Source organism: Pseudophryne corroboree, chromosome 5 (genome assembly GCF_028390025.1).
Source record: "Pseudophryne corroboree isolate aPseCor3 chromosome 5, aPseCor3.hap2, whole genome shotgun sequence".
Taxonomy (NCBI): Eukaryota; Metazoa; Chordata; class Amphibia; order Anura; family Myobatrachidae; genus Pseudophryne; species Pseudophryne corroboree.
This window is the reverse complement of record NC_086448.1, coordinates 282,916,494-282,943,271: the sequence shown is the minus strand read 5'-3', so window position 1 is coordinate 282,943,271 and position 26,778 is coordinate 282,916,494. Positions and strand designations below refer to the sequence as shown.

The 26,778-nt window shown below is 43.8% G+C and overlaps 1 long non-coding RNA gene across 1 annotated transcript; it reads right to left on the bottom strand.

Annotated features, from left to right (window-relative positions):
• Window positions 1-9,765: 9,765 nt before the first annotated feature.
• On the bottom strand, window positions 9,766-11,915 carry LOC134928990 (uncharacterized). The gene is made up of 3 exons (XR_010178188.1): window positions 11,885-11,915; window positions 10,788-10,893; window positions 9,766-10,709 (listed from the first exon to the last, which is right to left on the bottom strand). It is a non-coding gene; the product is annotated as an uncharacterized LOC134928990 (long non-coding RNA).
• Window positions 11,916-26,778: the final 14,863 nt, after the last annotated feature.

Sequence of the window (26,778 nt, the reverse complement as noted above, 5' to 3'; positions counted from 1 at the left end):
TCACTGTCAGTGCTGCAGCTGCTGCCCAGTGACCAATCACAGTGACAGGGGTGTGCTTTCAGATAGGCTGAAAGCACATCCCTGCTGTTCTGCGGCACTTGGGCAGGTGCCGCTTCCATTACTTGTTTCAATGGGCTTTTACAGCCCTTTGCTTGAACCTGCCCCCTTCCCGTCCCCTGCTTCCGGACGATTACAATGCACAGCGGGAGGCACCGTTCTCGGTGCCACACAAATGTATTTAAACAGCCATTTACAATCTAAAAAAATGAACATACTTATGACACAGAATATGTGTCATAAGTATCTTCTTTGTATTATTTTAATCAGGAATGACAGGGGAGGCACTGCCTCCCCTGACTGCACGTCCTTGCTACACCTGTATATAGTATTGGATAAAAACAAAAATAATGAGTAAAGCACAATATCATTCTTTTACATCTCTTTACATTAGTAGAATTGGATCAGCTTGCAATGCTGGCTCACTGGGATTTAAGCAGACAGAGAGTAAAGGATTTAATTTGCTACATTATAGGCTCACCAAACAACTCCAAGGAGATGTCATAGGTGCAGCCGCACATAAAGGATGAAACCTTATAGGCCCATCTAGACAGCGCTGTTCAAATATCTCCAATGGCCCATTTGCAGCCACTTGTGGTTGTTGGGTAACGGTACTGTCCTAGCAGGTGTCAGATTTTGTTTATATCTAATACTATGCTATCCCCAAGGTCATAAGTCATATATTATAATAGTCATGCTAAAAGTCTGCCGACAATTCGAATTAAGCTGCTCTTATCTTTGTCCAGTCACTAACCTTCTACCAGTGTGCTATGCCATGCCAGGCCTCTGAGACATATGCAAGAGACAGCAACAGCAGAGCCCTGTATAGGCAGTTGCCATTATGACATCACAGCATGACCTCACACACCCCACCAGACCGGCTAAGACTGGTTATTTCTGATTTGAGGCCCTTGTTGTCTATTATGGAAAAAAGTTTACAGGAAATAACGCATAATTCTGTTCCAATCAAAATGAGGGAATACTTAGTCCTTTAGTCCATTAAATACAAGGATGTAACCCAATTTTCTTTTTATCGGTTTCTCATTCATATATGGAATCCATTGTCTGTCAAAACAAAGATCCTCAAAAGTAAAACCAGAAAACAGAAATTATAGTGTACTATATTTGATATTTCTGGAGACACCCTCCACCAAAGAGTATAGTGATGATTATGCTGAATCCATATAACAGGTATAGCGTACCTAAACTCACATAGTGATGAGGTCACTTAGGCTCATAAAGGTATCTTTAGCTTTAACACCCAGTGTGAACCGACAAAATCAGATACTTCAACTTCGTCTTTCCCAAAACAAAAGACGTACCATACTCACACATGGTGTAGTGATTCAAAACACATAGCAGTTTCTTTAGTTTTTGATACTTGTATAAGTTCCCACTTTATGATGCGGTTAAATTCAGAAAACAAAAGATAAAAGATATATGGTGTAGTACATTTACAACACAGCAAGAATACTCTCAAAAGGTGCACAGGATATCAATATGCCTAGGTACAGCGTACCGAAACTCACACTGCAGTGGGGTACTTTAGACTTATCAAGGTATCTTTAAAACAAAGCCACTATATGTAAAAACCAGCAGTGGTGAATGGATATACATAAAAAATAGTAAAAGCTCTCTGCCTTTATTTATTATGTATGTCCATTCACCTCTGCTGGTTTTTACATATGGTGGCTTTGTTTTGTATGTAATCGGCCGTTATTCCATCACACAGGCCATTAATGCATTCATTCCGGCATTTTGGAGGATTTTTTATGTTTTTATAAAACATCCGTTTTAGAGTAAGCAAGTCCATTCCCTTCCTTACAATATACGGAAATAGGGATCTGTAAGGAACAAAGAGACTGCTACGGTATTACAGCTACATATTGTTGTGTAAGCAAGGTATGTCTGTGCATCATGATGTTTTAAATGAAGGCCATCAGTGTATTTATGCAGTGACTTATTTTAAAGATACATATTGGCATGCATGTATAAATGAGCCAGCACCAATGATGAACGAGCGCGGGGGTCACGCATCGTTCATCATTGGTGCCTACACACTGAAAGATATGAACGATATCTCTTTCATTAATGAATGAGATTGTTCATATCTTTCAGTGTTATCGCATAGTGTGTAGGGCCTATTACCGCTTTGTTATACGTATAGATTTTTACTGTAGGGTTTCCCTATTTATCTTTGGCTATGTAAGGCTTTGTATGAACCCAATTTCCACTGTTGTTATGTTGTTTATTACTGTTACAGTGTTTCAGTGATAACCTCATTTAAGGACATAACGATGAAAAAATCGGAGTAAATCTGTGAAAAGCACAAACATAATCCGATTGGTCTGATTCTGCATATGCTACAGCAGTGTTTTTTAACCACTGTGCCGTGGAGCAGTCTCCAGGTGTGCCGTCATAGAAGCAGAGCCAGGCCCGTCAGTGTTTTGCCGCTACTGGGGCCTTGGAATGATCAATAGTGGTTGCAGAGCCAGTTCTAATTTTGGGCCCGGGCATTGTTGGGCTCTTCTGGCTTTCTCAGATGTGACTCTGGTGCAGGGCCAGCAACAGAAATCTTGGGGCCCAGTACACTGATATCTCTGCGGCCCCCTCAACCCCCCTTAACTTGGCAGAGGGGAGCTTTAAAACAAAATAGTATATTTCTCTGTCTCTCTCTCTCACTCTCTGTCATCCTTAGTTTCAGTTATATGGTAGGGCAAAGCCGGTGCTACCCGCTCAGCAGAGTCTGCAAAGCAAGTAGGCGCTGGGCAAGATAGGTGCTCTCCCTGATCTGCGACCCTGCTGCTGGCTTCGCTGCACCTGTCAGACTCTGACGGCAGAATGAAGCTCCAGTCCAGCTCACCCACGGATCTCCTCTCTGTTCCTCCCTCCCAGTAGAGTAGAGCACGCAGTGGCAGGAGGGGTTACATAACAGTCTGAAACTCCTTCTGTCCGCAGGGGCTGTCTAGTTTCAATTCCTGCTGCTGTTGATTTAAGCAAGGAACAGTTCTCCCTGCACTCGGGTTTTTGAGCCCTTCCCCCTCTACATGCTGATGCACTTGTCTGGGTTCAGGGCAGCCCAACACAACAGTGAGTTTAACTCTTTGAAAACCTTGTTCTCTACAGAAATGTTATGAATCCTTCTGTTGCAAGTGTGTGCTTCCAATTTTGTCTGAATATTTTTTTAAGCGGCACTGCTACCGTGGGCATGTATATAAGTGGCACTGCTACCGTGGGTATGTGCATAAGTGGCACTGCTGCTGTTGACATGCATATTAGTGGCACAGATACCGTGGGTATGTGTATAAGTGGCACTGCTACCACGGGCATGTGTATAAGTGGCACTGCTACCGCGGGCATGTGTATAAGTGGCACTGCTACTGTGGGCATGTATATAAGTGACACTGCTACTGTGGCATGTGTATAAGTGGCACTGCTACCATGGGCATGTGTATAAGTGGCACTGCTACCGTGGGCATGCGTATAAGTGGCACTGCTACCGTGGGCATGTATATAAGCGGCACTGCTACTGTTGCCATTATTATGTGTATAAGCGGCACTGATATGGTGGGCATGTGTATAAAGGGTACTTCTACTGTGGGCATTATTATTATTACTACATGCGGTGTAATGACAATAAGATTGTGCTACTGTGTGGCATACTTTGAATTGGGTTTCTATTGTGTGGCCATGCCCTTTCCTTGTGATACCACACCTTCTTTATGAAAGCACGCGCTGTCCCTTTATTAAGTATTGGAGAGAGGGCGCAAATTTATAGTTTGCAGGGAGGTGCCAAACACCCTAGCACTGGCCCTGTGGTAGGGGATAGGATTTGCTTCTGTTTGTGTACATATGTAATGATTACCAGCCACCAGCCCTGGTTTTGCCTATAACACTAACTATAAATATTTTGAATTGGACCTGGACCATCAATCCAAGGCACCCCTGCAAGTGTCCTGAGGAACCCCAGGGCACAGTTTGAGAACCACTGGTCTAGTGTGTACCCAGCATAATTATTGCAGCTGGTCTGTGGGTTACAGCTCCGAGCTCCACTTCTGTAAAACAATGCAGCAATGTAATTTGTGTGACAAACTGCAGAGATTAACCCTTTCTGTGACTGCTGCACAGGGATCAGACATCCTCTATTCATAGGGCTTAATTCACTTAGGGGAGGACTTCTCATCCCGCAAAGAAGTGCAAGTATATACCGCACTTACGGTACCATTGGATTCACAGATAATTTTTTGCAATACACTATATACATAGAAACATTGATTTTTACTGCAGCCATTAGGGTTAGTTTAGGGGTATGGGTTAGTGTCAGGGCCAGCAACAGAAATCTTGGGGCCCAGTACACTGATATCTCTGGAGCCCCCTCAACCTCCCATAACTTGGCAGAGGGGATCTTTTAAAAAAAATAGAACCTTTGACTCAGCCTGCCAGTGAGCCCGGCAGGTGGTTTTCATACTGGGTTACCCGGCTCTTCGGTGATGGTGGCAGGGACATACAGAAAAGCCCGAGCGCAGCGACATGCATAATGATGGCAATGCAGTACGGAAAACAGGGACTGGACAAAGGGATGGGGTAAAAGGAGTGGGGAGGGTTTAGGTGGCCTGTTAATTGTTTTCCTGCTTAAATTGAGCAGCTGGAGCATACACTTTAAAAAGCAATATTGGCACTGTGGCCCCCTTTATTTCTGTCCTTAATACTTGGGGCCCCCCTGTACCTCGGGGTCCTACACAAGTATCCCCTTTGTCCCCCCTATCGCCGTGCCTGTTCAGTGTTACTTATGGAGAAGCTGCAACATGACATCCTAGGACACGCAACTGCAACATGCATCACCATTATATTTGAATGTGCCTTGGCAATATTTAAATCTTGATCAGTGTACTGCGAGTTGTAAAAGGTTGAAAATCTCTGTGCTACAGTGTCATCACCATGTTGTCATGAAAAAAAGGCCCCAAAAACTCAGAAAGACGTGCATTGGGGGAGGGGCTGCTGGAGGGGCCCGGTAGGGGTCCCAGTTTGCTACCCCTTCCCAGTATGCCCTTGCTGTAGCCAGTGGAAGGGGCTCCATCTTCCCAGTGATCTCTTTGGGAAGATGGCGCCGCACATACAAAGCAAAGACTCTGGCACAGCTCCTGATTGGCTGCCGGTCCACGATCTCTGATTGGCTCACGAACTGGCACCTGATTTAAGATACCCGCGCCTCCGCTGGAGACCGGACTGAGGCGCAGGATAAGTGCGTGCTGCACTCTCCTGCTCTCACGGCAAGCAAGGTGGTCGGGCCGCTGCAGGACCCCTGCCCGTGGGCCGCAAAGGAAGCGGTAGCGGAAGCATGCGGGTCGCGGGTGTGACACCCCTGCACTAGAGTATCAGAATTAGATCCACGGCAGCCCTAGGCCAAAGATTCTTATTGAGAAATTCAGAAAAAAATATAAAATGAAGTCAATTGTGTTTATGATATGTCATCCTTAGGTTCAGTTATGTGATAACGGGACTGGTTTTGCCAATTTAATTAAGTATAAATAATTTAAATTGGTCCCGGACCTTCAAACTATGGGGGTCCCCCTAACACCTCCCTCCCCCTCCGTTTCCCGAGGCACCCCAGGGTGTCACGGCCCCCAGTTTGGAAACTACTGCAATAAAATAAACTTTTTTTTTTTACTTTTTTTTTTAACTACATGTAATACTCCTTAAATCTTAGTTCCTATAAGGTTTGAAATCCTTGCATACAGTAAACTACACATATTTGAAAATCCTACACCAGGCACAAGTAGTCATTCAGGTGCGTTGGGTATGGTTGACCGGCAGCCGGGATCCTGGTGGTCAGCATACAAACGTCGGGATCCCTGGCTGCCGGGGCCGAGCGAAACTAAGCTCCTTGCGGGCTTGCAGTGTTCTCCACATTGTGGGCTCGGTGGCTTGCTGCGCTCGCCACAGGTTCTATTCCCACTCAATGGGTGTCATGGATCCCGGCGGCAGTATGCTGACCGCCAGGATGGTGACTACATCCCATTTAGATTAGAGATGAGCGCCTGAAATTTTTCGGGTTTTGTGTTTTGGTTTTGGGTTCGGTTCCGCGGCCGTGTTTTGGGTTCGAACGCGTTTTGGCAAAACCTCACCGAATTATTTTTGTCGGATTCGGGTGTGTTTTGGATTCGGGTGTTTTTTTCCAAAAACACTAAAAAACAGCTTAAATCATAGAATTTGGGGGTCATTTTGATCCCAAAGTATTATTAACCTCAAAAACCATAATTTACACTCATTTTCAGTCTATTCTGAATACCTCACACCTCACAATATTATTTTTAGTCCTAAAATTTGCACCGAGGTCGCTGTGTGAGTAAGATAAGCGACCCTAGTGGCCGACACAAACACCGGGCCCATCTAGGAGTGGCACTGCAGTGTCACGCAGGATGTCCCTTCCAAAAAACCCTCCCCAAACAGCACATGACGCAAAGAAAAAAAGAGGCGCAATGAGGTAGCTGTGTGAGTAAGATTAGCGACCCTAGTGGCCGACACAAACACCGGGCCCATCTAGGAGTGGCACTGCAGTGTCACGTAGGATGTCCCTTCCAAAAAACCCTCCCCAAACAGCACATGACGCAAAGAAAAAAAGAGGCGCAATGAGGTAGCTGTGTGAGTAAGATTAGCGACCGTAGTGGCCGACACAAACACCGGGCCCATTTAGGAGTGGCACTGCAGTGTCACGTAGGATGTCCCTTCCAAAAAACCCTCCCCAAACAGCACATGACGCAAAGAAAAAGAGATAGTATACTCGTAACTAGTATGTATGTATAAAGAAAGAAAAAAAAACCACGGTTAGGTGGTATATACAATTATGGACGGGCTGCCGAGTGCCGACACAGAGGTAGCCACAGCCGTGAACTACCGCACTGTACTGTGTCTGCTGCTAATATATAGACTGGTTGATAAAGAGATAGTATACTCGTAACTAGTATGTATGTATAAAGAAAGAAAAAAAAACCACGGTTAGGTGGTATATACAATTATGGACGGGCTGCCGAGTGCCGACACAGAGGTAGCCACAGCCGTGAACTACCGCACTGTACTGTGTCTGCTGCTAATATATAGACTGGTTGATAAAGAGATAGTATACTCGTAACTAGTATGTATGTATAAAGAAAGAAAAAAAAACCACGGTTAGGTGGTATATACAATTATGGACGGGCTGCCGAGTGCCGACACAGAGGTAGCCACAGCCGTGAACTACCGCACTGTACTGTGTCTGCTGCTAATATATAGACTGGTTGATAAAGAGATAGTATACTCGTAACTAGTATGTATGTATAAAGAAAGAAAAAAAAACCACGGTTAGGTCACTGGTATATACAACTATGGACGGGCTGCGGAGTGCCGACACAGAGGTAGCCACAGCCGTGAACTACCGCACTGTACTGTGTCTGCTGCTAATATATAGACTGGTTGATAAAGAGATAGTATACTCGTAACTAGTATGTATGTATAAAGAAAGAAAAAAAAACCACGGTTAGGTGGTATATACAATTATGGACAGGCTGCCGAGTGCCGACACAGAGGTAGCCACAGCCGTGAACTACCGCACTGTACTGTGTCTGCTGCTAATATATAGACTGGTTGATAAAGAGATAGTATACTCGTAACTAGTATGTATGTATAAAGAAAGAAAAAAAAACCACGGTTAGGTCACTGGTATATACAATTATGGACGGGCTGCCGAGTGCCGACACAGAGGTAGCAACAGCCGTGAACTACCGCACTGTACTGTGTCTGCTGCTAATATATAGACTGGTTGATAAAGAGATAGTATACTCGTAAAACTAGTATGTATGTATAAAGAAAGAAAAAAAAACCACGGTTAGGTCACTGGTATATACAATTATGGACGGGCTGCCGAGTGCCGACACAGAGGTAGCCACAGCCGTGAACTACCGCACTGTACTGTGTCTGCTGCTAATATATAGACTGGTTGATAAAGAGATAGTATACTCGTAACTAGTATGTATGTATAAAGAAAGAAAAAAAAACCACGGTTAGGTCACTGGTATATACAATTATGGACGGGCTGCCGAGTGCCGACACAGAGGTAGCCACAGCCGTGAACTACCGCACTGTACTGTGTCTGCTGCTAATATAGACTGGTTGATAAAGAGATAGTATACTACTAATATTATATACTGGTGGTCAGGTCACTGGTCACTAGTCACACTGGCAGTGGCACTCCTGCAGCAAAAGTGTGCACTGTTTAATTTTAATATAATATTATGTACTCCTGGCTCCTGCTATAACCTATAACTGGCACTGCAGTAGTGCTCCCCAGTCTCCCCCACAATTATAAGCTGTGTGAGCTGAGCAGTCAGACAGATATATAATATATATAGATGATGCAGCACACTGGCCTGAGCCTGAGCAGTGCACACAGATATGGTATGTATGTGACTGAGTCACTGTGTGCTGTGTATCGCTTTTTTCAGGCAGAGAACGGATTATAAATAAAAGTGGTGGTCACTGGTCACTATCAGCAAAACTCTGCACTGTACACTACTGAGTACTCCTAATGCTCCCCAAAATTAGTAAATCAAGTGTCTAAACGGAGAGGACGCCAGCCACGTCCTCTCCCTATCAATCTCAATGCACGTGTGAAAATGGCGGCGACGCGCGGCTCCTTATATAGAATCCGAGTCTCGCGATAGAATCCGAGCCTCGCGAGAATCCGACAGCGTCATGATGACGTTCGGGCGCGCTCGGGTTAACCGAGCAAGGCGGGAAGATCCGAGTCGCTCGGACTCGTGAAAAAAAACATGAAGTTCTGGCGGGTTCGGATTCAGAGAAACCGAACCCGCTCATCTCTAATTTAGATGACTATGTGGGAGTTTTATCATTATTATCCTATTTGTATGTAAAAAGTGTTGAAAGGGGAGAGCGCTACTGTGCAGATTCCATACTGTTCCTTCAGGGAGGCTTTACTCCCTGTACCAAGATGGCTGCTGACCCAAAATACTGTACATAAGTGCAGCGCCATCTTGTCAATGTCTTAGAGCATCACAGTGGGAGACAGTAGTTTTTCACTTAACTCCTCAGAGACCTGAGATTATCAGAGATCCACAACACTTCCAGTGATCCTGCACTGCTATCTGTTGCATACATTCATCAGCTGGGGAGCCGAATGACACCCCTCTCGTCTCAACCTCCGCTCAGTGAGAACCAGTGTGTAACAGTGATTATGTGGGATTAATATAAATATTTTATGCAATTCACAATATGAGCTTACCATCTTCGGAGTGTTGGAGAATTATTATACATTTTTTTTTTTTGGTCAGATATAGTTTTATTATTATTATTATTATTATTATTATTATTTCAAAATGTGACTGGACCCTCTTTTGTCATTTTCACCTCAGCTCACTTTAACATTTTTATAAAAGAGAAAATTATCTAAAAGCAATTATAGAGTAAGACCATTTTCCTTACTGTGTAAGCTGCAGAACTAGGTGTCATGTTAGTTGCTTTTTATTTTACCCTTGTATGCCTTACTGCCATGTTTTGCTTATCGCACAGTGTAACCTATGTAGTGCACCCAACATGGCTGCCTCGCATGGTACTCTCTTGTGTAGAATAAGCAATGCATGGTTCTGAACTCTCCTAATATATTTGTCTCCCCAAATATGTGTCATTTCTTCACCTTTTGAAAGAATTTATTAATAAAGACAACTTCAAGCAAAATATATTTAAAAAATAAATGTCTATTTTTATTTTACGTAAAATTTAGCCACTTCTTCTTCTTCTTCTTCTTCTTCTGATGGTAATGATGATGATGATGATGATGATTATTATTTTGTAATTATTCATATTATTATTTACTCTGCATTCTAAAATAGGTAATTTCGGACTAAGATTGGTCCAGTAATCTTACAAACTTGTCCTATAAGAGGAACAAGATGGCGGGAGCCTCATGACTCATGAAGAGTCATCCTTCAGCACTCAGGAGAGGAAAAACCCCCTTGTGGAGGAAACCTCTGGGGACCCATGGCTGAAGGACTGCCCGTCCCTCTAGGCATTAAGAGACTATGCAGAGTTTGCCCAGACCACCTGCCCACCCACTAACCTTGCCTAACCCAGTCATCCCTTCTGTCGCCTCAAATGTGCTATTTTTACCTATTTATCCACTAGCCATGGAGATAATGACATAGCCGGTGGACACATTTATGTAGGTCCCTGCAGCTGTGGCATTATCCCCCAACTAGTCACCCCTGGCTGGGGTTCCCTGGAGGAGTGGGGACCCCTTAAATCAAGGGGTCCCCCTCTCCAGGCACCCAAGGGCCAGGGTTGAAGCCCGAGGCTGTCCCCAGCACCCCTGGGTGGTGGGTGCTGGGCTGATAGCCTATTCATTTGTTTGACACATGTGTCAAACAAATGAATATTGTTTTTGTTATGGAACTACAAGGCCCAGCAAGCCTCCCCCGCTTGCTGGTACTTGGAGAACCTCAAGTAGCAGCATGCGGGGAAATAACAAAAATACCCAACTAAAAACACAACACACACACCGTGAAAGTAAAAATTTATTAAAACACACTTACACACTCACACATACTTACCTACATCACACGCCGATCACGTCCACTTGTTAATGTAGAATCCAATAGGGGTACCTGTAAAAATGAAAATTATATTTGCAAACTTTGTTCTAATCCACAGGAGGGGAAAAGGAGAGAGAGAGAGAGAGAGACCTGGTTATGCTGCTGCCTGGGAGGAAGGAGCCGGCAGGAGTCCCCGATCTGGTTATGCTGCTGCCTGGGAGGAAGGAGCCGGCGGAACACGAAGGAGAGGGGAGAGCTGCAGAGAGAGAGAGAGAGTGTCCCTGACCTGGTTATGCTGCTGCCTGGGAGGACGGAGCCGGCGGAAGATGAAGGAGCGGGGAGAGCCGCACTCAGACGCTGCCACTGCTATGCACGTCCTTTGCCCCGTACAGCACTGCCAGTGACAGCAAGATGCAGTCACTGTCAGTGCTGCAGCTGCTGCCCAGTTACCAATCACAGTGACAGGGGCGTGCTTTCAGATAGGCTGAAAGCACATCCCTGCTGTTCTGCGGCACTTGGGCAGGTGCCGCTTCCATTACTTGTTTCAATGGGCTTTTACAGCCCTTTGCTTGACCCCACCCGCTGCTTCCGGATGATTACAATGCACAGCGAGAGGCACCGTTCTCGGTGCCACACAAATGTATTTAAACAGCCATTTACAATCTAAAAAAATTAACATAATATAAAAAATATACTTATGACACAGAATATGTGTCATAAGTATCTTCTTTGTATTATTTTAATCAGGAATGACAGGGGAGGCACTGCCTCCCCTGCCTCCCCTGACTGCACGTCCTTGCTACACCTGTATATAGTATTGGATAAAAACAAAAAGAATGATTAAAGCACAATATAATTCTTTTACATCTCTTTACATTAGTAGAATTGGATCAGCTTGCAATACTGGCACACTGGGATTTAAGCAGACAGAGAATAAAGGATTTAAGTTGCTACATTATAGGCTCACCAAACAACTCCAAGGAGACGTCATAGGTGCAGCCGCACATAAAGGATTTCATTAGAAACCTTATAGGCCCATCTAGACAGCGCTGTTGAAATATCTCCAATGGCCCATTTGCAGCCACTTGTGGTTGTTAGGTAACGGTACTGTCCTAGCAGGTGTCAGATTTTGTTTATATCCAATACTATGCTATCCCCAAGGTCATAAGTCATATATTATAATAGTCATGCTAAAAGTCTGCCGACGATTCGAATTAAGCTGCTCTTATCTTTGTCCAGTCACTAACCTTCTACCAGTGTGCTATGCCATGCCAGGCCTCTGAGACATATGCAAGAGACAGCAACAGCAGAGCCCTGTATAGGCAGTTGCCATTATGTCATCACAGCATGACCTCACACACCCCACCAGACCGGCTAAGACTGGTTATTTCTGATTTGAGGCCCTTGTTGTCTATTATGGAAAAAAGTTTACAGGAAATAACGCATAATTCTGTTCCAATCAAAATGAGGGAATACTTAGTCCTTTAGTCCATTAAATACAAGGATATAACCCAATTTTCTATTTATCGGTTTCTCATTCATATATGGAATCCATTGTCCGTCAAAACAAAGATCCTCAAAAGTAAAACCAGAAAACAGAAAATATAGTGTACTATATTTGATATTTCTGGAGACAACCTCCACCAAAGAGTATAGTGATGATTATGCTGAATCCATATAACAGGTATAGCGTACCTAAACTCACATAGTGATGAGGTCACTTAGGCTCATAAAGGTATCTTTAGCTTTAACAGCCAGTGTGAACCGACAAAATCAGATACTTCAACTTCGTCTTTCCCAAAACAAAAGACGTACCGTACTCACACATGGTGAAGTGATTCAAAACACGTAGCAGTTTCTTTAGTCTTTGATACTTGTATAAGTTCCCACTTTATGATGCGGTTAAATTCAGAAAACAAAAGATAAAAGATATATTGTGTAGTACGTTTACAACACAGCAAGATTACACTCAAAAGGTGCACAGGATATCAATATGCATAGGTACAGCGTACCGAAACTCACACTGCAGTGGGGTACTTTAGACTTATCAAGGTATCTTTAAAACAAAGCCACTATATGTAAAAACCAGCAGTGGTGAATGGATATACATAAAAAATAGTGAAAGCTCTCTGCCTTTATTTATTATGTATGTCCATTCACCTCTGCTGGTTTTTACATATGGTGGCTTTGTTTTGTATGTAATTATTCCATCACACAGGCCATTAATGCATTCATTCCGGCATTTTGGTGGATTTTTTATGTTTTTATAAAACATCCGTTTTAGAGTAAGCAAGTCCATTCCCTTCCTTACAATGGCCCTCATTCCGAGTCGTTCGCTCGTTCTTTTTTTTCGCATCGCAGTGAAAATCAGCTTAGAGCGCATGCGCAATGTTCGCACTGCGACTGCGCTAAGTAATTCTGCTATGAAGAAAGGATTTTTACTCACGGCTTTTTGTTCGCACCGGCGAACGTAGTGTGATTGACAGGAAATGGGTGTTACTGGGCGGAAACACGGCGTTTTATGGGCGTGTGGCTGAAAACGCTACCGTTTCCGGAAAAAACGCAGGAGTGGCCGGAGAAACGGGGGAGTGTCTGGGCGAACGCTGGGAGTGTTTGTGACGTCAAACCAGGAACGACAAGCACTGAACTGATCGCACAGGCAGAGTAAGTCTGGAGCTACTCTAAAACTGCTAAGTTTTTTTTGTTCGCAATATTGCGTAAACTTCGTTCGCACTTTTAAGATGCTAAGATACACTCCCAGTAGGCGTAGACTAAGCGTGTGTAACTCTGCTAAATTCGCCTTGCGACCGATCAACTCGGAATGAGGGCCAATATACGGAAATAGGGATCTGTAAGGAACAAAGAAACTGCTACGGTATTACAGCTACATATTGTTGTGTAAGCAAGGTACGTCTGTGCATCATGATGTTTTAAATGAAGGCCATCAGTGTATTTATGCGGTGACTTATTTTAAAGATACATATTGGCATGCATGTATAAATGAGCCAGCACCAATGATGAACGAGCGCGGGGGTCACGCATCGTTCATCATTGGTGCCTACACACTGAAAGATATGAACGATATCTCTTTCATTAATGAACGAGATTGTTCATATCTTTCAGTGTTATCGCATAGTGTGTAGGGCCTATTACCGCTTTGTTATACGTATAGATTTTTACTGTAGGGTTTCCCTATTTATCTTTGGCTATGTAAGGCTTTGTATGAACCCAATTTCCACTGTCGTTATGTTGTTTATTACTGTTACAGTGTTTCAGTGATAACCTCATTTAAGGACATAACGATGAAAAAATCGGAGTATATCTGTGAAAAGCACAAACATAATCCGATTGGTCTGATTCTGCATATGCTACAGCAATGTTTTTTAACCACTGTGCCGTGGAGCAGTCTCCAGGTGTGCCGTCATAGAAGCAGAGCCAGGCCGGTCAGTGTTTTGCCGCTACTGAGGCCTTGGAATGATCAATAGTGGTTGCAGAGCCAGTTCTAATTTTGGGCCTGGGCATTGTTGGGCTCTTCTGGCTTTCTCAGATGTGGCTCTGGTGCAGGGCCAGCAACAGAAATCTTGGGGCCCAGTACACTGATATCTCTGCGGCCCCCACAACCCCCCTTAATTTGGCAGAGGGGAGCTTTAAAACAAAATAGTATATTTCTCTGTCTCTCTCTCTCACTCTCTGTCATCCTTAGTTTCAGTTATATGGTAGGGCAAAGCCGGTGCTACCCGCTCAGCAGAGTCTGCAAAGCAAGTAGGCGCTGGGCAAGATAGGTGCTCTCCCTGATCTGCGACCCTGCTGCTGGCTCCGCTGCACCTGTCAGACTCTGACGGCAGAATGAAGCTCCAGTCCAGACCACCCACTGATCTCCTCTCTGTTCCTCCCTCCCAGTAGAGTAGAGCACGCAGTGGCAGGAGGGGTTACATAACAGTCTGAAACTCCTTCTGTCCGCAGGGGCTGTCTAGTTTCAGTTCCTGCTGCTGGTGATTTAAGCAAGGAACAGTTCTCCCTGCACTCGGGTTTTTGAGCCCTTCCCCCTCTACATGCTGATGCACTTGTCTGGGTTCAGGGCAGCCCAACACAACAGTGAGTTTAACTCCTTGAAAACCTTGTTCTCTACAGAAATGTTATGAATCCTTCTGTTGCAAGTGTGTGCTTCCAATTTTGTCTGAATATTTTTTTAAGCGGCACTGCTACCGTGGGCATGTATATAAGTGGCACTGCTACCGTGGGTATGTGCATAAGTGGCACTGCTGCTGTTGACATGCATATAAGTGGCACAGATACCGTGGGTATGTGTATAAGTGGCACTGCTACCACGGGCATGTGTATAAGTGGCACTGCTACCGCGGGCATGTGTATAAGTTGCACTGCTACTGTGGGCATGTATATAAGTGACACTGCTACCGTGGCATGTGTATAAGTGGCACTGCTACCATGGGCATGTGTATAAGTGGCACTGCTACCGTGGGCATGCGTATAAGTGGCACTGCTACCGTGGGCATGTATATAAGCGGTACTGCTACTGTTGCCATTATTATGTGTATAAGCGGCACTGATATGGTGGGCATGTGTATAAAGGGTACTTCTACTGTGGGCATTATTATTATTACTACATGCGGTGTAATGACAATAAGATTGTGCTACTGTGTGGCATACTTTGAATTGGGTTTCTATTGTGTGGCCATGCCCTTTCCTTGTGATACCACACCATCTTTTTGAAGGCACGCGCTGTCCCTTTATTAAGTATTGGAGAGAGGGCGCAAATTTATAGTTTGCAGGGAAGCGCCAAACACCCTAGCACTGGCCCTGTGGTAGGGGATAGGATTTGCTTCTGTTTGTGTACATATGTTATGATTGCCAGCCACCAGCCCTGGTTTTGCCTATAACACTAACTATAAATATTTTGAATTGGACCTGGACCATCAATCCAAGGCACCCCTGCAAGTGTCCTGAGGAACCCCAGGGTACAGTTTGAGAACCACTGGTCTAGTGTGTACCCAGCATAATTATTGCAGCTGGTCTGTGGGTTACAGCTCCCAGCTCCACTTCTGGAAAAAAATGCAGCAATGTAATTTGTGTGACAAACTGCAGAGATGAACCCTTTCTGTGACTGCTGCACAGGGATCAGACAACCTCTATTCATAGGGCTGAATTCACTTAGGGGAGGAGTTCTCATCCCGCAAAGAAGTGCAAGTATATACCGCACATACAGTACCATTGGATTCACAGATAATTTTTTGCAATACACTATATACATAGAAACATTGATTTTTACTGCAGCCATTAGGGTTAGTTTAGGGGTATATGTTAGCGTCAGGGCCAGCAACAGAAATCTTGGGGCCCAGTACACTGATATCTCTGGAGCCCCCTCAACCTCCCATAACTTGGCAGAGGGGATCTTTTAAAAAAAATAGAACCTTTGACTCAGCCTGCCAGTGAGCCCGGCAGGTGGTTTTCATACTGGGTTACCCGGCTCTTCGGTGATGGTGGCAGGGACATACAGAAAAGCCCGAGCGCAGCGACATGCATAATGATGGCAATACAGTACGGAAAACAGGGACTGGACAAAGGGATGGGGTAAAAGGAGTGGGGAGGGTTTAGGTGGCCTGTTAATTGTTTTCCTGCTTAAATTGAGCAGCTGGAGCATACACTTTAAAAAGCAATATTCGCACTGTGGCCCCCTTTATTTCTGTCCTTAATACTTGGGGCCCCCCTGTACCTCGGGGTCCTACACAAGTATCCCCTTTGTCCCCCCTATCGCCGTGCCTGTTCAGTGTTACCTATGGAGAAGCTGCAACATGACATCCTAGGACACGCAACTGCAACATGCATCACCATTATATTTGAGTGTGCCTTGGCAATATTTAAATCTTGATCAGTGTACTGCGAGTTGTAAAAGGTTGAAAATCTCTGTGCTACAGTGTCATCACCATGTTGTCATGAAAAAAAGGCCCCAAAAACTCAGAAAGACGTGCATTGGGGGAGGGGCTGCTGGAGGGGCCCGGTAGGGGTCCCAGTTTGCTACCCCTCCCCAGTATGCCCTTGCTGTAGCCAGTGGAAGGGGCTCCATCTTCCCAGTGATCTCTTCGGGAAGATGGCGCCACACATACAAAGCAAAGACTCTGGCACAGCTCCTGATTGGCTGCCGGTCCACGATCTCTGATTGGCTCACGAACTGGCACCTGATTTAAAATACCCGCGCCTCCGCTGGAGACCGGACTGAGGAGCAGGATAAGCGTGTGCTGCACTCTCCTCCTCTCGCTGCAAGCAAGGTGGTCGGGCCGCTGCAGGATGCGGTAGGGGAAGCATGCGGGCCGCGGGTGTGACACCCCTGCACTAGAGTATCAGAATTAGCTTCACGGCACCCCTAGGCCAAAGATTCTTATTGAGAAATTCAGATAAAAATATAAAATGAAGTCAATTGTGTTTATGATATGTCATCCTTAGGTTCATTTATGTGATAAGCAGAGGCAGAACTCTGGGAGGCAACGGAGTCATCTGCCTCCGGGCTCCTGCGCTGAAGGGGGCACCTCTCCTCACATTCTGTGACACCATTGACTTAAGTTAATTAATAGCTGCCACTGTCTTTTCAGTGGCCGACTTCCTCACTGGTCCCTACACCTTACAAATCACACCCTCTTTATTATACGGAATATACACATTTTACAAGTGTCACACCCAGTATTAGAAACCACACCCTATTACACTAGAAGCAGACACCTTACTGATGAAGCTGTTTGCTCCTGTATAGGAAATATGAGAATTTTAACTATATGAAGATACTTCTCTGACAATTACACGTAACTTCATATAGTTAGAATTCTCATGCTTCCTCTACAGGAGCAAATAACTCAATCAGTAAAGTGTCTGCTGTTAGTGTAACAGGTCATGGGTTCTAATCCTGGGTATGACTGCTAAGAAATGTGTGATTTAAAATAAAAGACAATTAAATGTATAAATACAGTATATAAATTGTTTTCAGAACACTACACACACACACACACACACACACACACACACACACACACACACACACACACATGCACATATATATGTGTGTGTATATATATATATATATATGAGAGCAGTGAAGAACAGCGCCTGTGTATATCTAATAGAACAACCGGGGTCAAGAGTAATTTCTTTACACAACACACCTCATCAGTGAATGAGTGGCAGCTCTTATACAGTATGTGAATAAAGATAGAAAAATTGAGTAAATAAAAGCGCCTAATAGCGTCGGTGAATAAAACCTATGCAATCAGGTGTACTTATTAAAATAATGAATAGCAACTTAGCTTCAAATACTTTCAGGCTGATGACACTTAGAAGCCGAGCATGTAAAGAGAAAATAAAAGCAACATAGTGTGTACTGTTTTTAAAAAACAATAATTTTTACAGCGGCTTAAAAAGTTAGGAATATGGCTCATTCCAAAATATCAGGTAAGTAAAACTGATGACTCTTAAAAGCATGTATAGAGAAGATAAAAGCTACATAAAACAATGTTTTCACAATGGCTTAGAAATTAGGAATGTGGCTCATTCCAATAAATATTAAGCAAGCATAGTAAAAAACAGCAACAAGTTAATAGGCACAGTCCTGCCAAACATATAGGTAACAAACGTACAAGAGACTTATAAAAATAGGCAATTCATCTGTCCATAAATGCAGGTAGCACACGTACAGGATTGAATAATAAAAACAGCTTATCTGTCCGCATATGGGGAGTCCAGAGGGTAAGTATCAGGTCCCTGTACCAACGCGTTTTGTCCTATTATGTGGACTTCATACATTAAGAGGGAAGTCCAGGAGCAGAGCATTCTGTCCCTGCTGGAGAGGCTCATGTTGGGAGATGTCTGCGACAACTACTGAATTATGCCCATACTTTGATTCTCACAATCAAGAAAATCAAGGGCTAAAGTAATAAATCAAGTTTTGCTGACAAGAGTATTTAGCACCCCATTTTGTGTCTATCCCCTTGATGAAGTCCACATAATAGGACGAAACGCGTTGGTACAGGGACCTGATACTTACCCTCTGGACTCCCCATATGCGGACAGATAAGCTGTTTTTATTATTCAATCCTGTACGTGTGTTACCTGCATTTATGGACAGATGAATTGCCTATTTTTATAAGTCTCTTGTACGTTTTCTACCTATATGTTTGGCAGGATTGTGCCTATTAAATTGTTGCTGTTTTTTACTATGCTTGCTTAATATTTATTGGAATGAGCCACATTCCTAATTTCTAAGCCATTGTGAAAACATTGTTTTATGTAGCTTTTATCTTCTCTATACATGCTTTTAAGAGTCATCAGTTTTACTTACCTGATATTTTGGAATGAGCCATATTCCTAACTTTTTCAGCCGCTGTAAAAATTATTGTTTTTTAAAAACAGTACAAACTATGTTGCTTTTATTTTCTCTTTACATGCTCGGCTTCTAAGTGTCATCAGCCTGAAACTATTTGGAGCTAAGTTGCTATTCATTATTTTAATAAGTACACCTGATTGCATAGGTTTTATTCACCGACACTATTAGGCGCCTTTATTTACTCCATTTATATATATATATATATATATATATATATATATGCACATCTACATGCATATATTTATCTTAATATAGTAAATAGGGGGGCACCAATAATTATCTTGCCTCAGGGCAACTGGGACGAACTTACGCCACTGGTGATAAGGGACTGGTTTTGCCAATTTAATTAAGTATAAATAATTTGAATTGGTCCTGGACCTTCAAACTATGGCCCTACTGCAAGGCCCCCCTAACACCTCCCTCCCCCTCCCTTTTCCGAGGCACCCCAGGGTGTCACAACCCCCAGTTTGGAAACTACTGCAATAAAATAAACTTTTTTTTTAACTACATGTAATACACCTTAAATGTCAGTTCCTATAAGGTTTTAAATCCTTGCATACAGTAAACTACACATATTTGAAAATCCTACACCAGGCACAAGTAGTCATTCAGGTGCGTTGGGTATGGTTGACCGGCAGCCGGGATCCTGGTTGTCAGCATACCAATGTCGGGATCCCTGGCTGCCAGAATGCCGGCATGGGGGCGAGCGAAACGAAGCTCCTTGCGGACTCACAGCGTTCTCCACATTGTGGGCTCGGTGGCTTGCTGCGCTCACCACAGATTCTATTCCCACTCAATGGGTGTCATGGACACCCACGAGTGGGAATAGTCCTCGGCCCCCTGCCGGCATTCTGGTGGCCGGGATCACGGCGGCAGTATGCTGACCGCCGGGATGGTGACTACATCCCATTTAGATGACTATGTGGGAGTTTTAGCATTATTATCCTATTTGTATGTAAAAAGTGTTGAAAGGGGAGAGCGCTACTGTGCAGATGCCATACTGTTCCTTCAGGGAGGCTTTACTCCCTGTACCAAGATGGCTGCTGACCCAAAATACTGATCATAAGTGCGGCGCCATCTTGTCAATGTCTTAGAGCATCACAGTGGGAGACAGTAGTTTTTCACTTAACTCCTCAGAGACCTGAGATTATCAGAGATCCACAACACTTCCAGTGATCCTGCACTGCTATCTGTTGCATACATTCATCAGCTAGGGAGCCGAATGACACCCCTCTCGTCTCAACCTCCGCTCAGTGAGAACCAGTGTGTAACAGTGATTATGTGGGATTAATATAAATATTTTATGCAATTCACAATATGAGCTTACCATCTTCGGAGTGTTGGAGAATTATTATACATTTTTATTTTTTATTTTTTGGTTAGATATAGTTTTATTATTATTATTATTATTATTATTATTATTTCAAAATGTGACTGGACCCTCTTTTGTCATTTTCACCTCAGCTCACTTTAACATTTTTATAAAAGAGAAAATTATCTAAAAGCAATTATAGAGTAAGACCTAGGTGTCCTGTTAGTTGCTTTTTATTTTACCCTTGTATGCCTTACTGCCATGTTTTGCTTATCGCACATTGTAACCTATGTAGTGCGCCCAACATGGCTGCCTCGCCTGGTACTCTGTTGTGTAGAATAAACAATGCATGGTTCTGAACTCTCCCAATATATTTATCTCCCCAAATATTTGTCATTTCTTCACCTTTTGAGAGAATTTATTAATAAAGACAACTTCAAGCAAAATATATTTAAAAAACAAATGTCTATTTTTATTTTAAGTAAAATTAATTTAGGCACTTCTTCTAATTCTTCTTCTTCTGATGATGATGATTATTATTATTATTATTTTGTAATTATTCATGTTATTATTTACTCTGCATTCTAAAATAGGTAATTTCGGACTAAGATTGGTCCAGTAATCTTACAAACTTGTCCTATAAGAGGAACAAGATAGCGGGAGCCTCATGACTCACGAAGAGTCATCCTTCAGCACTCAGGAGAGGAAAAAACCCCTTGTGGAGGAAACCTCTGGGGACCCATGGCTGAAGGACTGCCCATCCCGCTAGGCATTAAGAGACTATGCAGAGTTTGCCCAGACCACCCGCCCACCCACTAACCTTGCCTAACCCAGTCATCCCTTCTGTAGCCTCAAATCTGCTATTTTGACCTATTTATCCACTAGCCAGGGAGATAATGCCACAGCCAGGGGACACATTTATGTAGGTCCCTGCAGCCGTGGTATTACCCCCCCCCCAACTAGTCACCCCTGGCTGGGGTTCCCTGGAGGAGCAGGGACCCCTTAAATCAAGGGGTCCCCCTCTCCAGGCACCCAAGGGCCAGGGTTGAAGCACGAGGCTGTCCCCAGCACCCCTGGGTGGTGGGTGCTGGGCTGATAGCCTATTCATTTGTATGACACATGTGTCAAACAAATGAATATTGTTTTTTGTTATGAAACTACAAGGCCCAGCAAGCCTCCCCCGCTTGCTGGTACTTGGAGAACCTCAAGTAGCAGCATGCGGGGAAATAACAGGCTCACTGGTACCTGTAGTTCTACAACAAGAAAAATACCCAACTAAAAATACAACACACACACCATGAAAGTAAAAATATATAAAAACACACTTACACACTCACACATACTTACCTACATCCCACGCCGATCACGTCCACTTGTCCATGTAGAATCCAATAGGGGTACCTGTAAAAATGAAAAATATATTTACAAACTTCGTTCTAATCCACAGGAGGGGAAAAGGAGAGATAGAGACCTGGTTATGCTGCTGCCTGGGAGGAAGGAGCCGGCAGGAGTCCCCGATCTGGTTATGCTGCTGCCTGGGAGAAAGGAGCCGGTGGAAGACAAAGGAGAGGGGAGAGCCGCACTCAGACGCTGCCACTGCTATGCATGTCCTTTGCTCCGTACAGCATTGCCAGTGACAGCCAGATGCAGTCACTGTCAGTGCTGCAGCTGCTGCCCAGTGACCAATCACAGTGACAGGGGCGTGCTCTCTGATAGGCTGAAAGCACATCCCTGCTGTTCTGCGGCACTTGGGCAGGTGCCGCTTCCATTACTTGTTTCAATGTGCTTTTACAGCCCTTTGCTTGGCCCCGTCCCCTGCTTCCAGACGATTACAATGCACAGTGGGAGGCACCATTCTCGGTGCCGCGCAAATGTATTTAAACAGCCATTTACAATCTAAAAAAATTAACATAATATAAAAAATATACTTATGATGGAAAATATGTGTCATAAGTATCTTCTTTGTATTATTTTAATCAGGAATGACAGGGGAGGCACTGCCTCCCCTGACTGCACGTCCCTGCCATGTACTCAGTTGTATGTTCAAATCACAGATAAAATGGCTGTAGCTCCTTTACCAGGGAGATTTCTGCTGTAGTGCAGATGCAGGACTCCAGAGAGGTAAAAATGGGTGCAGTTTGGACCCAGTTAACCCAGATAGATACACCAATACATCAATGATGCATATATATGTGTATGTACCACACACCAGGGGAGCATTACATGAGTATACTTGCTCATGTGCCCCTACTGGGGTCAGGGCCTGCAAGCTTTTCTTGCTTAGAAATACCCCTCCCTTTCGAGCACCTGAATGATATCATTAAGCTAATTGAGCATCTACCAATATATATGTTTGTTGTGAGAGGCAGAGAGGTTCCTGCATTAGGAGGAGGTGCAGGCCCTGACATGCCACAGGGAGCATTATGGGGTTGCTCCAAGGTAGGTAGCTCTTAGCTTAGACATATTGTAGTAAGGAGCCATTATCATGTGGCTCCTTCCTGGTTAATCTTAGACCCAGATTGGGGTAATGGAGGTGTGAGGTGTGGTGCCTCTGGACTGGCGGAGCTGGATGGCCTTAGTGTGGCATACCTTTACATTCTATTAACACTTTTCACTTATTAATTTCTTAACACTATTTCTCTGTTTTAATTGCATTTAATTTTTGTATCACTTCCTCTATAGCTTCGGCTTCCTAAATACTAATTTATTAACACTATAGTTTTTTCACTGGTATGCTACGCTGGGCTTTCTAGCTTATGCTGGTGTTTTGGGGTGCCACACCCTGCACCTAGATATAGTGCTAGGGACCCCAAATATACAGAGACGCCTTGATGCGGCTTTGGGGCTTATTCACACATTTGCGCAAATATGTGTAACGAAGATCTCTGAATTCTGTTATCATGTGGAATTTATATCTGGTTACGGTTATCATTCAGGGTGCTGGGGGAAACAAATGCCTTTTTTTCTTGCGCAGAATGATGAACCCCAGGAATCTACCTGGACTTATGGCAATTTGATGACTACTCAAGAGCCCATCCTAGAACAGGAAGTCTTATCTGAGCTGGAGGTTGCTTCTGTTGAGATCTGGGAAACCCAGGTTTCTTCTCCTGTTGACGCGATGTATGTTCAGAAGTCAATCCCAGAAGGGACATCACAGGTTCAGAAGCCCCTGGTTCTGGATATCCAGTACACATGTGAGACTTTCTCAGATGAATCACAGACAAAGACCGTCCCTTTGGAGGTGTCTCGCCCACGTGAGCTAGTCATGGCTAAGCTAGTTGCAATACAGGAGTCCACTTCTGAAGTCATCCAGGAACCTGCTTCTGAAGGGGTTCCCCTCGTGTATGAGGAGGATAAGGTGCAAGATTTTGAACTTGGGGTTGTTGCACCCCGGCATGATCCACCACAAGAGGTTCAAGATCCAATTGCTGAACTGGAACAGTTCATAAAGGACACACTAAGTAAGGAGCAAGAGCCTGTCTCAGAAGAATCGGTACAGAGTCCCATTTCTGAGGTTGCTCTACCCAGGGAGAGTTCTCTATATGAGACACGAGAGCTGGAAAATTTGAGTGGAGAGTTCCAAAAGCTGGCCCTGAGTAATAGCCAGCTAAAAGAAACAGTGAAGGAGATTCCTAAACGACGGAGTCGAATAAGAGACCTGGACAAGAGACTCAAAATGGGTTATGTGCCGTTCATTGAACAGCAGGAGACAGTGACTAGGGTCAAAGATGGGAGATCTGAGGATGAAGCAGTCATGTTAATGAAGAAAATGTTACCAAAGCTGGAAAGACTGAAGGAAGCACTAAAAGTTCAACAAATGAAAGGACTTTCTGAGACTCGGGACCAATGCCTCACTCTGAGGGAAAGGGTGGGGGCAAAGTTGGACCATGACCTCAGAACAATTAAAGTCAGGGCAGAGACTAGGTGTTACCGGTGTCAAGAGCTTGGCCATAAAAGGTGGAATTGTCCATATAGGCCAAGACCAGTGAGTGCCGGGGTGACCACTTGGCCCAGAGTAAACTTGAAAACCTTCATCAGTCCAGTGTTGGTTAATGTCTGGTGTAACAAACACCCAGAAAAGAATGAAGCAACTTCCTCAGTAGCCAGTAAATCCGAGCCCGATAAGGGAAACATCCCTAAAGGTGGAAAGATGAAAAGAAGGGGAAGTTTAGTGGGCAACAGGAAGTTGTCTATTAAAACAACCACTTCGGCCACTATGCCAAAGTGGAGGGAAAGTGAAGTGGAGTTTGTGCCACCACAGTGGAGTCGGTGCCACCAACCTTTAATGGAAATAGATAACAAGGCCAGTTAAAAGGGCATCGGACGTGTACTTGGGAGAGGAACTTGGGACACAGGTGTATGGGCCCAAGTTATGTCCCAAAGATTTGTCAGCCCAAAATAACTGGTGAAGGTGAAACCTTGCCAATGTCACATGCCACTTTTCTGAGCAACGAAAAGCTGAGGGAAAGGGTATGTGGCAGGAGAGGTACTTTGCCACCTGTAAGCTACACACAGGGTCCTGGGGGTGGATGGGAAGTGTGGATGGACCGGGTTCCCATCCATTTGGCCCAGACCAGGTCTTATAGGCTTATTAGCCCAAGAAGCTGCTTCATCAGCCAGCAGAGTCTGGGTTTAAAGCAGAGTCTCTCCCATTAGTCAGGGCTCCTAACGGCAATTAGTGTCCAGGTGATAGGTCTGCTAGGGACAGTGGGATCCGGAGGGCTGGGCCACTAGTGTCAGGATGCCGGGACCTGAAGGGTTCCTTATCTAGTAAAAGGGAGTGAGGCAGGGCCTAACCTCCCTGGTTGTTTATACTAGAGACAGTGATCTTTGTTTTATGTATATCTTTGTCTTTGAGCAACCTGAATAAAAGGTTATAGTTGTTTTTGCACAAGCCTGGAGTCGGTCGTTGGTGGAATTTTTGTAGCAGAACACATTCTAGCAAGACTCTTGTTACAATATATATATATATATATATATATAGGGAAAGGGGGATAGGGGTGCTAGTGACCTGCAGTGTCTATATATACAATAAAAATGAAGAATCTGGCAGGATACGTTTTTAAGTAAAAGATAGGTTTATTTATACACAATATTGTTTAAAATGGTTGGCTAAAATAATACAAGTATGGAATATTACTAAAAACTGCATCAGGTGGAAAACTAAAAAAATTCACAATAAAAAAAGCTAAGATAAAAAATCTAATAGGATAAGAATATAATGCTTATCTTAAAAATGGAGGATCAATTGAGGTACACCCAACGTGTTTCGTCTGTCAGACTTCATCAAGGGGTAAGGAGCTAATGAGCTGTAACCCTATGTATAGCTGGTAACATGGGTGATAATTGATTGTGACATCACTTCCTGTTAAGGTTACAAGTTACTGAAAATACTTAGAGTTTGAATATAGACACATGTCAGGAGTAGAGAATCTGGTCATAGGTCTAAACAGCTAATTCTTGTGCAAAAACGAGTATTAGAATTGAAGTTATTCCTAGAAACAGTCCGGGGGCGCGTCCTGCGTCACTTCCGCCCCACTTCCTTAGCCCGCCGCATCGTAGTGTGCATGCGCACCTCGCCACACTTCCGGTGTCCGCGTCAAGGTTCAGATGTAGAGATTCCCCACTTCCGGCCAGTTCGTCTTATTAAACGTGACACACTTCCTGTCACGGCGGTGTTCGGCTGGGTTCAGTCATTTATTGGAGGAGATGGGCTGTCAATCATCGCGGCGGCCATTTTCTTAGAGTCTTAGAGCCGCAGACATGTTTTCAAACAGTTTTAAAGGGTGTAGACGCAGCTCACATAGAAACATGAAAATAAAACATATATTAGTGCATTGTTGTGATTAAATTGCAGCAATAGAATACCTATTTATTTGGGGGATTAACTAAGGTTATATTTAATAAAAGAAAAAAATAAGTTACATATGTCACAACTGACAATATATATATATATATATATATATATATATATAAAGAGAGAGTAAATGTATCCTTTCTTTCTCCCCCCAGGAACATGTAAAAAACACATGTAGCCACCCGCGAACTGAATGAATTGACTAACGTTTTTGCCCTAGCTCACTGTGCATGCATGCCTTCCAAAATCATTATTTGCAAATCATTACGATCAATGAATAGGAATGGACAAATCATTATTGTAGATGCATAGTAGCCCTAAAGGTAACTGTGATTTTACAGAATGGATAAGTAGGGAACACACATAAACAACTCCACACACAGACATTTATATTTTGCAGCTTATAGTGAAAAGTAACAGTACAGCAACACAACACAACACAACACAACACAACACAACACAACACAACACAACACAGAGGAATGGTACTGCAGATACTGTATTACTGGTACTGCAGAGATGCAAACAAAAATGATCAAAAATCATTACCTAAACATCACATGGAAACATAGGTGGTCATTCCGAG